Source organism: Adiantum capillus-veneris, chromosome 6 (assembly GCF_014529385.1).
Source record: "Adiantum capillus-veneris isolate H3 chromosome 6, ASM1452938v2, whole genome shotgun sequence".
In the NCBI taxonomy this organism is placed as follows: Eukaryota; Viridiplantae; Streptophyta; class Polypodiopsida; order Polypodiales; family Pteridaceae; genus Adiantum; species Adiantum capillus-veneris.
Genome location: NC_140936.1, coordinates 111,859,562 through 111,867,739, shown reverse-complemented (window position 1 = coordinate 111,867,739; position 8,178 = coordinate 111,859,562). Strand labels below are relative to the sequence as shown.

Genomic DNA, 8,178 nt, shown 5'->3' with positions numbered 1-8,178 from the left:
TCAACTTAGGACACTGCTTGATCAAGTGATCATTAGCTTTACAATAATGGCAATGCATCTTCTTTTTTCCCTTATCACCGGAATTTCCAGACGAATTTCTGCTAGCAGAGGCATTAGGAACATCATTTTTGCCACTCACAGCAGAACCATAAGAAGTGGCTGCATTGCTATTACCACCATTTCTTTGAGAAGCAATAAAAGCTTGTTCAACTGCACACTGCCTAGTCCTATTTTTCTGGAACGTGACTCTTGCAACAGCAATGTGCATAATGCATCAAACTTGACAACTGCATGATTTCGTTGGGTCATAAGTCTCCAAGTACTAGCAAAAGTCTGGTAAGAATCTGATAAGGCATCAAGAACAGTCTGCACAAGGGAACTGTCTGAAATGACTTCACCTGCAGAAATAAGTTGCTCATTGATATCCTTGGCATCAGCAAGGAAAGTGTCCATCTCATCTTCCTCATGCATGATCTTTGATTTCAACTCTTTACGCAGCAAAGCAATTTTTGCCTCATTACAACTTGCATAAAGTCCAGCCAAAATATACCAAGCCTGTTTAGCAGATTTCGTTGAACGAATGTGAGGAGTAATGGTGCGCTTCACAGACAACACAATCAACGCATGAGCCTGCGCATCTTTTACATCCCAATGAGCTTGTTCTGTTGTAGGCAAAACAACTCTAATAGCAGTAATCCTTGCAACAAGACCTGCAACATCCTCAACATCGCCTACATCGTCAGAACCAGGACGTACATCAATGCCTTGCACAATATTCCAGACGCCCTTTGACACAAGAACGTGTTGCATCATATAAGCCCACATAGGGTAATTGTCCCCATCCAACATGTCCTCAGTAGCAAACATCTTGAACACATATGTGTTGTTGTCAGCCATGGTAAATGTTGCACCTGATGTGAAAACTGCCCAAAAAGAGGAGAAACGGAGTAGGGACAACACGTGCTATATAGCACAAACCGTAGAAGACTATAAGGCACCTGTTATGCAGAAAACGGCACTGACAGAAATTCTGCACAAAATGAAAAAATTGCACGTGCAGAACTGCTTGTAGTGGAAACGGAGGCTGAAATGAGCCCGAATCCGAAACTTGAGTAGACTGAGCTCTACGAGCACACCCAAAATATTTGTCGACCTACGAACGCTCGCCAAACCTCACTGAAATTGGAGAAAGTGAGCAGGCGTGTGCTGGAGTAGCTAGCGACTAAGCTCGGGAGGACACAACCTGCTCTGATACCAATTGTTGGAATTAGGGTTGCAGAGAAACGCACATAGCTTGGAGAAGACGAAGGAAGCTCAAGGCACACAATAGAGAGTGTATTACTTAGTGTGCAATGGAAAGATAGATAGCCCTAATTGATGGGTGTATATATAATGCACGGGGGGAAAAACCTCCTAAAGAGGGGAAATATGCCTCGGCGGTCCTAGAGTGTTCACACACATCACTACCACATGTATATGGTAACACTGTTTACGAGTTAAATCTGCTATTTTAAGTGCTTTATTGGTTGTTTTTTGACATTTTGATCATAGTAGAGTGTTCCTAGATCACAGGGTGACCTTTTTGAATTGTTCTATTGTAGTTTTCAAGACCTTGATCATGATGGATTATGATTTTGGTACCTTGATGGATTGGAACTAGACTTGGTAGCATAATGTCCCTAGGTGTCTCAGACCTTCTCCTAAAGTTTTGTTGCATTTGGACTTTGTTTGATGCCAAAATGGCATGACGATCGAGAGCGGTGAGACAGGACATAGGTAGATTGCCTAAGTAGAAAGTGATAGATTTGCTAGTGCTAGAGATGGCTTTGTTCCGTAGGTTCACTTCTTGAGGTTGACACCCTCAAAGAGTCTTCACGCCTTATCCAAGTCGCTTCCCTACGTATTGGCATTATGTTAGTGCCAGAAAGCTATGTTACAGACGTCCGATCGTGGTGACCCGCTAACAAAGGCCTCTCATTCCACCACTAGACTAGGCCTTTGGTTGCTTCGCATCACACTGCAAACCTGACAGTATCCTCCATGTAGCTCGAGAGCATCCTCCTCCTTCCTCTGTGATGTATATCTTCTGTTGAAACTAAAGGTATGTGGCTCTGTTCAGCTATTATAATTTGATCCTTTACTTGAGGTATGGTTTGTAGGCTAATTGTGTGTGTGTGTGTGTGTGTGTGTGTGTGTGTGTGAGAGAGAGAGAGAGAGAGAGAGAGAGAGAGGTTCTTATGGATGGATTTTGTACTTCTGACATTCCCTCTTCCTCCTCTCTCTTTCTCTTACTTTTGATAAGTGTTCGTGAATGTGCTGCTAACAACTGCAACCCCACTCACTTGCAGGCTACAAGAGTGTGGATTGAGGGTGCCTTCTACAAGTAAGGGAGAAGAGTACTTGAATTCAATCTTAATATGTGTTGCTCCCACCCTCTTTCTCTATGCATGCCTTTCCCAATTATATTGTGTTTCTCCTCTTGGTCTCTCTCTGCACACCCACAGCATTCTCAACCTCCTACTGGACTTTTCCTTTCTCTCTCTCTCTCTCTCTCTCTCTCTCTCTCTCTCTCTCTCTCTCTCTCTCTCTCTCTCTCTCTGTTGGACGGGAAGAGACTCACACACCCATGAAGTGCATGCAAACACTACCTAGATCAACATAATGTCAACCGAGGACACAGATGACACGATAGGCACACGGAGGAAATCTCTTAAGCTTGTCAAGCTAAGACCATCCTACACATACAACACTCTAGAAGGCCAACTTAACCACAATCAAGAACCTCACTGCTTTCAACTACACCACCTAGCCACATACACACATACGGAAGGTAACTCACCTAATCATGCCAGATTCATACGAAACTTAAGGAACACCATCCCCTCACTAGGATACACCTGTCCCTAAGCTTCTACACTCAAAACCCGTCTGCGGAAAACGCGTAGGATGACAAAACAGAATTTTGAAAGTGCCCGAAACTGAAATTTATGAGTACCTATGCGTAGCTTATGTCGCCACGATTCTATAGACTACTAGCACGTAGAAAACAGACATCGTTTGCTACACTTACGGCCACAAATAGCTCGTAGATGCGTCGGCGTGTGCGCTTCGTCTCGCATGGAATGCTTGGCGTTGTCCCGTAGCTCTCCTCGAGCCTACAGCAATGGTGCAGTCGGATCTCCAATGTGTTGAGCGAGCTGGGTGTAGCAAGAGGATGAAGCTCACACTCACTCTCTTTCTCTCTCACACACAGTAGACGGCAACGCTAAGTTTTGATCATTATAAAAGTCTCTTACAAAATGACCTAGGTACCTTATATACTAAGGCTACCTTAGGTTTAACAAAAAATGGGGTTGAAAGGGTCAAATGGCTTTGTATTTACAATCTGGAAGTGCCATTGCACCCCGGCTTCTGAAACTAGAATAACTACTCATTACAAATGACGTTTATATCCATAATCCGCAGCATTTCATAACTCGCAAAAGATAAGACTTTGGTACGAAACTTGAGTTATGTTGTGTTGTTGACCCAACGGTCAACATTCCCCCCTTCCGCGTTCATGTCATCCCCGACATGACCTGATTGTCGATGGCGATGTGGTGCCTTCATTGTCGTTTTGGCTTCATCTGTTGCACTACTTGTAACTTTGTCGAACCACAACAAGAACTATGATCCATTAGAGCGGACATCGATTATCATAACCATTCATCTTTTGAGATCCTTTGATTACTTTTATGTCTGCTCTTCTTCATTGGTAACTTCTTTGTTCCTGTGCAATCATGTTGTTAGTGTTGTTTGCAGCTTTGTCATTGTAGGCCATTCTTCGACTCGCCATTGAGGAGAAGTATGCTATGATCTGAAATTGGTGCTCCAATTCATTTGTCAATTGATTTGAGTAGCATTTCCTTATTGTTGATGTAGAAGGAATATGTACAAGAGGGTGGTGATAGGTGTCTTTAGATTAGGGTCTGAAACCTGGATGACCAAAGGGAAAAAACCCGGTGGGAAAAAAATGCCTTTGGTATACGCTCTTATTGGAGTTGAGCAGTTGAACGTGAAGTACATGTTTATGTAAGGTGAGTGCTTGGGTGAAACACGAAAAGAGTGCTTGATGCAAGTGCCAATTATGGGACACTCTATATGCATATGAGAAATTTGTCAACAAAAGCATGCAATGTGAAAGAAGGAGATGATGGGTGTTTCGAGGAATAAATGTAGCACATGTGACATCAAAAGATGTTTCAATAGCTTCCACCTTTCCAAGAAGGGTTTTCGATGTAGAAGTTTCTCCACTCGTATCTCACTGTGCTCAGTACGTGAGTGTCTTTTGGACCTTCTCCTTCACTTCACCAGACTTAAGTACTTAGACTTCGACTCTTTTGCTCACCTATACCAGCATGAGCGACACAACGTAAATATGCTCAACTCTTCCAGCTTGAGCAGTACCTAGAATAGCTAAGACGCTTAGACCACAGAGAATATTACTTGAAGCTTTGGGACTAACACCTCACTCATTTTGTGGCGTAGCTACTCGACTCAGACTTGTATGACTTGTCGGTTGCCTGTTGACACTCCTTTGTGACAAGTTCTTCGGCTGTTGTAGTGGCTGTTGAGACATACTTCGTGAAGTTTCATCGTTTCCCTGTACCTTCTTCTCTTTGTAGTGCTCAGGCCTCTCGTCAGTCTTTTCTTCATGTGGATTATGGATTTTTTTATTTGTTCTTAATAATAAACAAAGAAAATCTTAAAACAACTTAACAAAAGAAAAACCATTCAAATAGAAATTTAAATGCTATGTACACTATACACATGTCCCTAGGGGCTCATATATGGATTTTGTCCCCATACTCCTCTGTAACACTACTATGAGGGCATATACTCTAAATTTTGTCAAAAAATTTATCACAATAAAACGCAAAAATTCAATGCATCTCACAAAACATTGCCCTCTAATAGTCATAATGTTAGGTCCGCATTCAAAATGCCTCCCCCCTTCCTATTTGAAGTCATCCTTTACGATAGAGTATCGCAAAGGGTATGTGTTGTGCATGGGCAATTAAAAGTTGTGCCTATGCAGGCCTTGTAATGTAGCCCTATTATGCATACACAGTCAATGCATGAAAAAGATTTATGTTGTGCAAGATGTGGGTATAAGCAATTTGCTTATTGGCATTTGTTGGCGAGGCTTCCTATTCTAAGCAATGTAATGGTCTTTGAAGCTCCTGTATTGTTGCTTGATTGAAGCGACTAGCTCTCTTCTAACTGTACTGTAATCGTAGGAAGAATTGTAAGAATTCAAGCGGCGATGCACTGACAGCAGTTTTGTTGTTCTTCTTTGGGACCCATTTCTTTGCGATTATTGGCTGTTTTGTTGCTGGCTCTCGTTTGGGAACCCATACTTGCCCGTGCTTCGTTTGTGCTTGAAGAGACTTCTTTGGGATCCGCCTTTTTGTTGTGTGAGTCGACAGTGGTCTTTGCTTCAGCCCTTGTACGCTTGGTTGGGGGCGGGTGTCAGGCTTTGAAAGTTGATACTGTGGTTGTTTTGGAATCCAAATGAATTCCTGACCTTTTTTGTGCTTGAATCAACTTCTTTGGAGCCCAAACCTGAGTTGTGAAAGCTTGCGACTTTGTGATATTCTTACCCGTTAGTGCACGCTTTCCTTGTTTTTGTTTTGGTGTTGGATCTTGTGATTTGTCATTAGAGATCTTTGTCTTCTTGATCCATATCTGTTTTTGGCCGATCTGGCTTTTTGGTATCTAGATTTGTCGAGCTTTTTGGCTTTGACTTGTTGTCCTGTTCTTTTGACCTGTCATGGTTGTTGCTGAAGGAGTTGGTGATAGTGATGGCCTGAGTTAATGATAGGGGATGTCGTAAGATTCATCACTATCGCTACTATCCTCAGCAAGGTTGACTTCTTGTACTTTCCCTTGATTTTTTGGTTGGTAGTGGAAAGTTACTGTCTGTTTGCTCGTGGGTGGTAGTTTCTTGGAGGACTTTTCTAGCCCATTGATTAGAGCATTGTTAGCTCGTTGCTCTAGTCGTATTCCTCCTAGCTGAGTCTTTGCATCCTTATTAGGAGCCATGTATGAGGATGCTTGCGGTGGCTTTGTCTTCACCGAGGACTTTGGAATCCACTTTTGATGCACTTTATTTGTGTAGCGATGACATTGATTCCCGGTTCGTTGATCTTCTTGAAGCTCGAAGTGTTCTATAGAGTCATAGAACTCGTCGTCTTCTTCATCTTTTGATTCTCCACATTTCTTTGTTTGCTCCTTAGTTCGAGAGCTTGTTGATGTCTGGATTTCTTCGTTTTCGTGGATTACACTCACTGCAAAATAAGGAACGACATCATAGCCATTTTCATCACAAAACTTTGTTGTGGGAGCATCCTCCACGGCGCACACGTCCAGAGTAGCCAAGATATGTTCCCATCCAAAAGGCTCTAACTCTTCTTCAGGAAATGGTTCAGGGATATAGTCCTTATCCTCTATAACCCGCTCTAGGATACATTCCTCACGTTTCAAGCTACCACATTGTGAAGCTCCACACATCCACAGTTCTTTAGGCTTACCTAACCAAGCTGGAAGTTCTGATCCTGCAATTGTGGCGGAATCAAACTCCTCTACCGGTGTTCTCGTCACATCCCTATAGCTATGGTCCCTCAAGTTTACCTTTGTTATGGTTTCCATATGTCTTAGGTATATATGGTCATAACCCCAATCTTGGACCATTTTCAATTGTCTCATGAATGGTCTTCCCAGAATGATGTCATAGTTGTTCTTCTTGCCAAAGTCGACAACAGCAAAAGTGTGTTCATATTCAATGCCACAAGGAGTAACAAGTACTTTTTCTAGCGGTCCTAGGGGCTTTTCCTTATGTCCGTCTACAAGCTGCAGGGTCATTCGTGTGGATATCAAGGCAGGTTGTCCCCATTTTTTCCAAACCTCTTTGGTTGCAATGGCCACACCAGCTCCACTGTCAAGGATTGCCATGGTTTTTACCCCATTGAATTCCATAGGAAGGGTGGTGTTTCCATCTTCTCCCTCGTAATACTCGCCTACCTTGTTTAATGGCACTGGCCTAGTATTTAGTTGAGGCATTTCAAGCTCTTTGATGCCTTCCTCGATTTGAGTCATTGGGGTTTTTACACTAAATTTCTCTAGACATTTACCCACATTAGCCCACATGTTTGGTCTTATTCTGAGCAACTCGGCTAACATTATTGTACAGGTGACTGGGGTAGATAGAATATCTACTATCCCCTTTGAATCGATGGCTTTGTTGGGAGACAGTCTCTGTGATGAGACTGCAACCACATCTAACTTGGTCTCGTACTCTCCCATGTAGGACGGTAGTGTTCTTAGCAAATGGGGTTGACTATCCATAGATTGTACAGATCCTTTCTCGCCCCAATACGATTGCACGTCTAGATTCATTTGAGATCCAGTATCAAATTCCTCTATTGGTGGTAGAAACACTCCTCGTTCATCACCAGTCTTGTCTACTCGTCTTCTTAGGTCATCGGCTTCATTGGCCTCTCTGACTTGTTTCCACAATTCATCAAGACCATCTATTTCTTTACAATCCTCAGGTATAGCTTGGTGAAATCCCTCGAAAGAGTTATCTGTGGTATTCGGTACTATCCTTGGTTCTAATGCTGGGTCTTTGAGGTTTGGTCTGCGCTCATGACTAGAATCTGGCTCTTTTAGTTCCTGGTTTGGTGGGATTACTTGTGTAGGCATGACATGGATCGCATCCTCAGGTTTTGCAACTGGTGGTTCTAGTAAAGCTTGGGCTGTTTGAATCATTTTCTTGCACATTTCAAACCTTTGCTTTTCTAGTTCCGCATAGGGATATGTCATCCACCTTTGTTCTTGGGTTTGGTTGTTTTTGAGCCTCGCATCATAGGCTTTCAAGAGGGCATCTAATGTCTCATTAACCTTCTCTGCCAACACAGATCCTCCTGAACTAGCACTTCTCTGTTTCTCATCCGTGGATGGTTCTTCTAGAGGTTTAACCATCTGTGTAAGAGAAGGTGCCTCCTTTTCCTCATGTTGTTTTATCTTCTCTTCATCTTCGGTAAGCTTCTCAGCTAGGGATTTTTGCTCTCATTCCCTGCGTGCTTTCATCCTAGTCTTTCTAGCTTTCCAACTATTTTGTTTGCTCTTGATTTTCTG

General features: G+C 42.8%; 1 pseudogene; it reads right to left on the bottom strand.

Moving 5' to 3' along the window:
* Positions 1-227: 227 nt before the first annotated feature.
* Positions 228-897, bottom strand: LOC147456094 (uncharacterized; annotated as a pseudogene).
* Positions 898-8,178: the final 7,281 nt, after the last annotated feature.